The sequence below is a fragment of the Callospermophilus lateralis genome, chromosome 3 (genome assembly GCF_048772815.1).
Source record: "Callospermophilus lateralis isolate mCalLat2 chromosome 3, mCalLat2.hap1, whole genome shotgun sequence".
Taxonomy (NCBI): Eukaryota; Metazoa; Chordata; class Mammalia; order Rodentia; family Sciuridae; genus Callospermophilus; species Callospermophilus lateralis.
The window spans coordinates 161,258,290-161,267,107 of record NC_135307.1 but is presented as its reverse complement, the minus strand read 5'-3'; positions in this window follow the sequence as shown (position 1 = coordinate 161,267,107).

Below are 8,818 nucleotides of genomic sequence, written 5' to 3'. Positions count from 1 at the left end.
AAGGCTTCTGATTAAGCTCACTTCCCAGAATTTGGTCCTGGCCTTCTTTTCCAATTGCAAAATATCAATCAGAATCATAGTTAATGACTCTGAAAAATAAGACTTAAGATGGTTCTTTGTTCTTGGAGAATGAAACAAATATCCTGTGAAGTGCTTTTCTGATGCATTTCAGAGTAATCTTCATGTTAACTCAGTGGGAATGTAATTAGATTTCCTCTGAAAGAAAGAACATATCTCCCACATCGGGGGAAAAAAATGTCAGCAGATTCCAGGTCTAGGAGCTACTTAACAAATGTTCATTTTTTAAAGAGATTTTGTTCTGACTTCACTCATGTCTTGGGCCTATTTTTCCATTTGCTAATTAGAAGTTCCTTGTCAGCAGTATTTATCATTATTATTATTATTAGTGAGTGAATCATTCTTTTCCACCAAATCTATTTTCCAGGCTCACCCATTCTAAATGCTGGCTTACAGCTCATTTGTTGGTGCCAAAACAACCCTCTTAGATGAGTCTCTTCTGCATTTCTCTGTCAAATCATTTTACTATCCAATCTGAAACTGAATGTCTTATTTGAACAATTGCCTGCTTTTAAATTTTTCTGGATTGACATCTATCTTACTCTCAAACCAAATATGTTTTTCGCATTCTTCCAAGACCAAGTCAGATACACTTAATAAGGCATCATGAAAGAAATAAACAAATTGCCCTCACTTGGTGTCTTCCAGGACAGAACTGTGAATTCTGAATCTTATAAATGAATAAATTGCCAGGAAAGTCTTGGAGACCCAAAACCTCTCTGTATTCATGAAATATGATAGCAGGAAAAATTCTAATCAATGTACTACAAAGGACCACTTCAAACCTGCATTTTATTATTTAATTTAAAAAACATTTTAGCTTTTTATTTTGAAATAAATTCCAACTTTCAAAACCATTGCAAAAATAGTATACAATACTTGTATATCTTTCACTCAGCTTCACCAAAGGTACAATTTATATAGCCATAGATCAAGACCAAAATCAGGAAATTAAAATTTATTCAATATTCTTAACTAACCTTTTTTTTTTTTAAATTGAGGATTGAACCCATGAACATTTAACCACTGAGCCACATCTCCATTCCTTTTCATATTTTACTTTGACACAGGGTCTTGCTAAGTTGCTGAGGCTGGCTTTGAACTTGTGATCCTCCTGCCTCAGCCTCTTGAGTCACTGGGATTACAGGCATGGACCACCAAACCTAGCAAATCTCTTTCCAGATATGGTGGTGCATGGATGTAATCTCAGCAACTTGGGAGCCTGGGGCAGAAGGAATGCAAGTTCAACCTCAGCAATTTAGGGCAGAGGATATAGCTCAGTGATACCGCCCCACCCCCAACACCTCGGGTTCAACTCCCCAGTACTGGGGCAGGAGAAATGATCTCTGTCTTACAGACTCCTTCAACCAGAATTCTGGAAGGATGTTGAGGTTCTATACTTGTGAGCGAATATATGTTAGGGAGGAAACATAGTGAAATCTTTTTAAATACATAATTATATTTTCTTCCACAGATTAGAGACATCCTGAAAAATGAGGCCTAATGTAATTAATCTCATAAACCTATGTGGTTAGTTGAATTTGAAATTTGGTCATCATTTTCAAAGAAGCAACCAGGTAGAATACAATCAATTGAAAAACACAGAAAACCAAACTCAAACTGGTTTAAACCATGGAGAAAATTGATTGGCACATGTAACTGAGAAATCTATAGGTTAAGCTAAACTCAGGGTGTTTCTACATTAACTTTCCTGCCACAGCATTTGCATCCCAAGGCTGGTTCTCTATGTGGCACAAGGTGGCTACCAGTAAACAACTAGGTATAACATGAACTCTCATCCACATCCAGAAATCATTGAGAATAGTAGTCTCTATCCCAGTCATTCAAGCTGGAAGATGGACTGCACTGATTGCCTTAAACCAATTATCACTTACCTCTTAAGCTGAGAGTAAGACTACTGTCACCCAATTCACATGTGCTTTTAGGAAAGGAAAGAGAAATGGGTACTATATAGGCAACCATGTTCATCACAAACCATAATCTTTAGTAGTAGAATTGTAGACAGTGTGTATATAGGGGCAAGAGAGTCTGTTCTATGTGCCTAATGAATGTTAAGATGAACTCAGACAAATGTCAGAAAGAACACAGTATGGAAGAAATCCAGCAGGGATGCTGGGAAATAGCAGTTTTAACTGCTACAGTGTAATATTGGTTTTGGTGGCTGGTTAGACATATGTCCCCATAAGCATGTTCTGGTAATATGGGACAACATCTGGCATCATTTGAAGTATGAGTCCTCAGGCAGTCAAGTGTAAGAAATTTTAGCCATCTCAAAATACCTTGTCTCATCTCATAATTTGTTGTTCCACAATTTTATGTCAGTCATTGCTGTGCCAACCAACCATCAGTAGATAACTCACTTCAACTATACATATTTCTCTTGCTTTCCACCTCAGAGCTTCCATGTCACTGCAAGCTGGGAAGCTTACAGAAATCTGTTAAGTGCTCTGCATGCATGGATACTCAACGATATGTGATGGAGGCAACAACTAAGGGAATATCTTTATTTTATTTTTTTTATTGGTTATTCAAAACATTACAAAGATTGCAGAATCACATCGGTTACACATCCACATTTTTACATAATGCCATAATAGTAACTCTTGTATTCTGCTACCTTTCCTATCCTCTACTATCCCCCCTCCCCTCCCCTCCCATCTTCTCTCTCTACCCCATCTACTGTAATTCATTTCTCTCCTTATTTTTTTCCCATTCCCCTCACAACCTCTTATATGTAATTTAGTATAACAATGAGGGTCTCCTTCCATTTCCATGCAATTTTCCTTTTCTCTCCCTTTCCCTCCCACCTCATGACTCTGTTTAATGTTAATCTTTTCCTCCTGTTCTTCCTTCCTGCTCTGTTCTTAGTTGCTCTCATTATATCAAAGAAGACATTTGGCATTTGTTTTTTAGGGATTGGCTAGCTTCACTTAGCATAATCTGCTCTAATGCCATCCATTTCCCTGCAAATTCCATGATTTTGTCATTTCTTAGTGCCGCGTAGTACTCCATTGTGTATAAATGCCACATTTTTTTTATCCATTCATCTATTGAGGGGCATCAGGGTTGGTTCCACAGTCTAGCTATTGTGAATTGTGCTGCTATGAACATCGATGTGGCAGTATCCCTGTAGTACGCTCTTTTAAGGTCTTCAGGGAATAGTCTGAGAAGGGCAATAGCTGGGTCAAATGGTGGTTCCATTCCCAGCTTTCCCAGGAATCTCCATACTGCTTTCCATATTGGCCGCACCAATTTGCAGTCCCACCAGCAATGTACAAAAGTACCCTTTTCCCCACATCCTCACCAGCACTTGTTGTTGTTTGACTTCATAATGGCTGCCAATCTTACTGGAGTGAGATGGTATCTTAGGGTGGTTTTGATTTGCATTTCTCTGACTGCTAGAGATGGTGAGCATTTTTTCATGTACTTGTTGATTGATTGTATGTCCTCCTCTGAGAAGTGTCTGTTCAGGTCTTTGGCCCATTTGTTGATTGGGTTATTTGTTTTCTTATTGTTTAATTTTTTGAGTTCTTTGTATTCTCTGGATATTAGGTCTCTATCTGAAGTGTGAGGAGTAAAAATTTGTTCCCATGATGTAGGCTCCCTGTTTACCTCTCTTATTGTTTTTCTTGCTGAGAAAAAACTTTTTAGTTTAAGTAAGTCCCATTTGTTGATTCTAGTTATTAACTCTTGTGCTATGGGTGTCCTATTAAGGAATTTGGAGCCCGACCCCACAATATGTAGATCGGAGTCAACTTTTTCTTCTATCAGACGCAGAGTCTCTGATTTGATATCAAGGTCCTTGATCCATTTTGAGTTAACTTTTGTGCATGGCGAGAGGAGGGGATTCAGTTTCATTTTGTTGCATATGGATTTCCAGTTTTAAGGGAACATCTTTAACACATGCGGGATAGAACCAGTGAATGAAAGTGGATTATGGCAATAGCATATATTATTCATCTGTTTGCTTCTGCCTTCTCCTTCCAGTATAATGTGAGTTCTATGAATATTCCTATGAATGTAAGAATGTAAATTTCATGGGTATTTTTGGAACACAGTTATGTGTTTAGTTACTATTCTGAATACATTATGTTGTTCACTGTACCCCTTTTGCCTAGAACAATGTGGGAGTACTTATTCTGTTTTATGGAATGCAATTTTGTGCAATTCTAGAATCAAAAATAAAGCTAATTAAGATCTTTTTGAAAACACACATAGCAGGTGTTCCACGAATATTTTTTTTACAATTAATAAATACACAGAGAACAGTGGTAGGTTCTAGAGAGAGAATAATAATTTGAGCTTTTTGATTTAGCTGAACCAGAAGACCTACACTGGGGCTTGAGATTTCACAAGACAATAAGCTCTCACTTTTGACTGAGCTGAGTTTTAGTTGGATTTCCAGGAAGAATCCCAAGCAGCAAAATGGTAAAACCATTATAATCAGCACAACCTACCTCAATAGGCCTGTTTAACATTAGTGAGACTCAAGTGAGTTACTATATATGGAAGCACATTGCTGACTTCAACCTAGCAATTGTTACACTTGTGGAAATAATAAATCAGCCTTAAAAGGAATCTTAGACTGGGAAGTCATCTTACTTATGAGTTATCAAGAAGTCATTCTGGCTGCCTAATTTTCACCCAGGGACAGGACACAATGAGTTCCACTGAGTAAACTTAAAAAGGGATGATGGAAAACCCAGGATAAAGCTGTTTTACAAGTTTGAAAAGAGATGAGGGTAGTGGTAGTGAAGTGGAGGAAACAATAGTGGGATTTAAAGATCACCAGGCTCAGAGCTCTTTCTTTCATCAAAGAAGCCAAGAAAATATCAGCTCCTTGTTCAAAGACACACAGCTACTTTTAGTGGCAGACTTGGGACCAGAAAACCAAGTTGCTTGGCTTTTAATCCAGTACCACAAATGTACAATTTTATTCTTCTGATGTTTTTTCTCTTTGTTTTACCTTCCTCTAAATTTTTGGAGATGAATTGTAGCTTTGGAGATCAAAATGTAAGACTCTTCCATTTCAGTATTTGACCTATGGAACAATTTGTAGACAGGGAAGTAGAGAGAGTATAAAGAAGAAACTCTCTTTCCAGTATTCCAGAGTATCCCTGCCCAGAAAATCTAAATAGTTCAAGGCATTGGCTGCCATCTATACTTCAAAGGCCTGAAACCCTTTCTTCCAAAGTCTTTTGGCTCTGAGGGCTTCAAATTACCTTGGTCTTGTATTAATTCCTAAAGGCTTTTTCATAAATACTGAACTATGTAATAAAAGAAGAAAGAAATCAACTTTCAAAGTAAAAGGAAACACATTCATACAACTGTGTGAAATGTGAGGAGTACATTAACTGGGGGGCATTTAGGTGGAAGAGAGGAGTTCATAGCAATGTTTGAAGATCTGGGGGTCCACTCTTCATGTGAACCACTTCCAGGTGAAGGACCAGTCCTTACTAAAATTGTGAAGAAAGTTATGTAGGCTTTGACACTCTAGCCTCTGTCTTCTGTGACCTTTTTACTGCCATTGTTATCTTGCTGTCTGTGTTCCCACTCCTGGCTCTAAAAATTCATATGTGAGACGACGTTGGAATGGTCAGAGGTTAAATGATTAGATCACATGATCTATAACCTAAACATTTGATGGATTAAAAATGTGAATGGATTAATTCGGTGGTAACTACAGGCAGGTAGAATGTAGCTGGAGGCAGTAGGTCACTGCGAGCATGACTTTGGAGTTTAGATTTTGTCCCTGTTGCATGTCTCTCTCCCCCTACCCCCTCTGTGTGTCCCCTGGTTATCATGAACTAAGTGACTTTCCTCCACTATACCCTTTTGTCATGATATTCTGCATCACCTCAGGCCAGAACTACATAGTTGATTGTCCTCAAACTGAACCTCTGAAACTGTGAGCTCAAAATAAACTTTTCCCCGATAAGTTGTTCTGGTCAAGTATTTTGGTCACAATGACACAAAGATGACTAACACATTTGGTCTCATGGGACCCTGAGTTCATTGCCAAGAGAAGAATTTTTATAAATATAATCCTGGCCCTCCCCATTTTCTGGCTTCCTGTATCACAATATGATCTCTCATTCTCATACAGGATCCCACCTGATCTTGGATTTTGTGCCTCCAAAACTGTGAACTAAATAGACTGCTTTTCTTTATAAAATATCCAGCCTTAGATATTTTGTTATAGAAATTTGAAACAGATATTTCCTTCCAAGGACAGCCCATACCCAATGACTCATCAAAGATCCACTATCTTGGTAAGACTCAGGACAACTCTGAAGGCCCATTTTGGCTTCTGAATTTCCCATGGACTGACTGAGTCTATCACTAGTATTGTGTACTAGTCTGCTTTATGTGGTTATAAGCAAAATATCTGACACACACACAAACACAAAAAGGTGGGGAGGTTTATTTTGGCTCATTCTTTCAATTAATTGTTAAAAGTTTCCATTGCCATGGACCTGAAGTGAGACAGAACATCATGGCAGAAGGGCATAATTGAGGGACAATTGCTCATCTCATAGCATCTGGGAAGTAGAGGAAAAAAGGAAGAGATTGGGAAGAAGATAAACCTGTACAGAGTACACCCCCAATGATCTACTTCCTCCTGCTAAATCCCACTTTCCAGTAGTCCATTCAGGTATCCATGTATTAATCCACTCAAAAGGATTAATCCACTGATGATGTCAAAACCTTCATGATGCAATCACTGCCTAAAAGCCTCACTGCAAAACTTGCTACATTGAGGACCATGCTTTTAATACAAGGCTTTAGGGGGACATTCTAGACCCAAATTATAACACTTCACATTGCAGCTCTCTCTGCCCTTTCCTTTCCCCTCCCCTCCTCAGGCATTGAATGCAAGGACATCCCCTAATAAAATTCTGACACTGAACACCGTCTCAGAGACTGCTTTCCAGAAAGCCCATTCTGTGGAATGATCCGTCATTTCCTTCTTGTTTTGGCTATGCACCTAGGTTCCTTCCCTGGTTCCTTACAGCCTTGTGGCACTTAATCCCACTTTTGCCAAAACTAACTCGACACCTTGTTTTTCTGTTCAGCATTTTCCAGAACTTTTCACTCTAGTCATTCTCTGTAGGTCTCAACACCAGGAAACACCCTCAGTTACCTGCTGAATCCTTCTACCTAGATTTTATAGTCTTGGTCGATGACATTAGCACCTTGGGACAGAATGAGGACTAACTCTCCTGTTTGGGTTGGACAAACCAAAAGAATATATGGTGGTGATTGGGAGGCTAAGTACTTGGGAGGCTGAGACAGAAGGATCGCAAGTTCAAGGCCACTCTGGGCAACTTAGCAAGACCCTGACTACAAAATAAAATTTTTAAAAGGCTGGGGTTGCAGCTCCAATGTAAGGCACTTGCCAAGCATGTGTGCGGCCCTGGGTCAATCCTTGATAACACCCTCTCCCTACACACACACACACACACACACACACACACACACAAAGAGTTTATAGTGGTAGATAGTGAAATAACCATTGTATTTGCTTAAGTGGGGGTAATCACAATACAATCTCATGGGATCACTGTTGTATGTGTGATATTTGACCAAAATGTTATGTGACACATGACTCTATTTATTTTCTCACTGATATTTAATTATTTTAATTAATTTACAATATGACCGTAGGTAATTCACTCCCTCAGTTAAGTTATGGTGTTCATAAAATGTTCTAAAAACTATTTCTTTGGTTTAGTTTTTGGAAACAAACTTTTTTTATTTAATGAATAAATGTGTATAGATAGGAGTGGCCAGACTATGACGCTAAAGTCATGGTTTGAGTTCCTGGATCCCACCTTGACCTGAAGATCTACCCCTGAGCTTTTCAGTTAGATGCCTATATGTTCTCCATTTTGCTTGTGCCAGTTTGAATTGGGTTTTAGATAAACTTGTAATTAAAAAGAAATTTGGTGTACCATGTAACTTTGGGAAATTCACTAAATGTCTGTAAGCCTATTTCCCAAACAGTAAAATGATAGAATTATAAACCCTGTCTACCTTGTATGTAACAGATTCAATTGTAACCCCTTGAGCACTTCTACCATAGTACAGGTCCACCTAAATCCCAACTACCAGCATCTCAACTTCTTTGATCACAGTTTCTTGGCTAGACCAGACTCTGCTCCACTCTTTCTTAGCCTTTGGGTAGGATCACTTCAAAGTGACTATTGTGTACTGTCCCCAAGAGTACCTCATTAGGATTAAACTCCAGTTGTCCAGAGCTGTAATCTGCCTATCAATAAACACACCCTGTAGACTTCCTTCCCTGCCTCACTCTCTACTCCTACATTAGCCTTTCCTGGATTACATCCTAAATAGACTATAGATTTTTGTCTCAGGGTTTGTTCCTAGGGGAGTTGAAATTAATAAATTTAGACCTTTCTAATGCCTTTAAAAAAAAACCCAACCTCATCATCAATGCATACAGCATAGAGCTGTGCTAACGCAAGACTAAATAACCTTGTTAAACTCTTCGTCTTATTCAATATACAATTGTGTTTATTTTAAAAAGAACTCTCTGAAAATGTTCTCTTGAAACTGGATAAGTATTTATTGTGGCTTAGAGAGGCTTTTGCTCATGTGAGAATGAGAAGATGACTCATTTTAATGAGCCTGAAAACCAACTGTACCTAATACCAGACTGAGTAGCAATCACAGCCCGAAACAAAGAGAAAATCCA